Source organism: Nannospalax galili, unplaced genomic scaffold (assembly GCF_000622305.1).
Source record: "Nannospalax galili isolate Female #2095 unplaced genomic scaffold, S.galili_v1.0 scaffold139, whole genome shotgun sequence".
NCBI classification, from domain to species: domain Eukaryota; kingdom Metazoa; phylum Chordata; class Mammalia; order Rodentia; family Spalacidae; genus Nannospalax; species Nannospalax galili.
The window spans coordinates 7565819-7566341 of NW_008345884.1; positions in this window are offsets into that span (position 1 = coordinate 7565819).

Below are 523 nucleotides of genomic sequence, written 5' to 3' on the forward strand. Positions count from 1 at the left end.
CACACTTTCTATCTCTCCTCTAGGGGCCTGCTTAGTTTTAAGTCTGGTTATAGGTCTAGAGTCAACAACAATTGGGCCTGAGGGACATCAGCTTTGTCTTACTGAATGGGATTAGTTTCCTCAGTGGGGGATTAGTTTCCTCAGGCAAGAGTGGAGAGGGTGGGCCTACTGAGGGTGGGGAGATTAGTTCATCAGGTGAATCAAATTCCTCAGAGTCTGAGGATTCTAAATCCTCAGCCTCCTCAGGGTTCTCCCACACATCTCCATCCCACATGTCAGGATTCCAATTTTTTCCTACCAATGCCCTCACCTTTGCTGCTGACACACTTCGAGGCTGGGAATTAAATTTGTGTTGTAGGTCAGCCAAATGTATAATAAGGGCTCCAGCTTGATTTTCTGCAGCTTTAGCTCTCTGGCTGCTGTAAAGAAGATTCTCTTACAGGGCACACTTGGAAACTTTTAAACTGTTGAATCGAATCTGGAGCTTGTCAATTTTATCATTAAGCTCATTGGTTATCTTCAT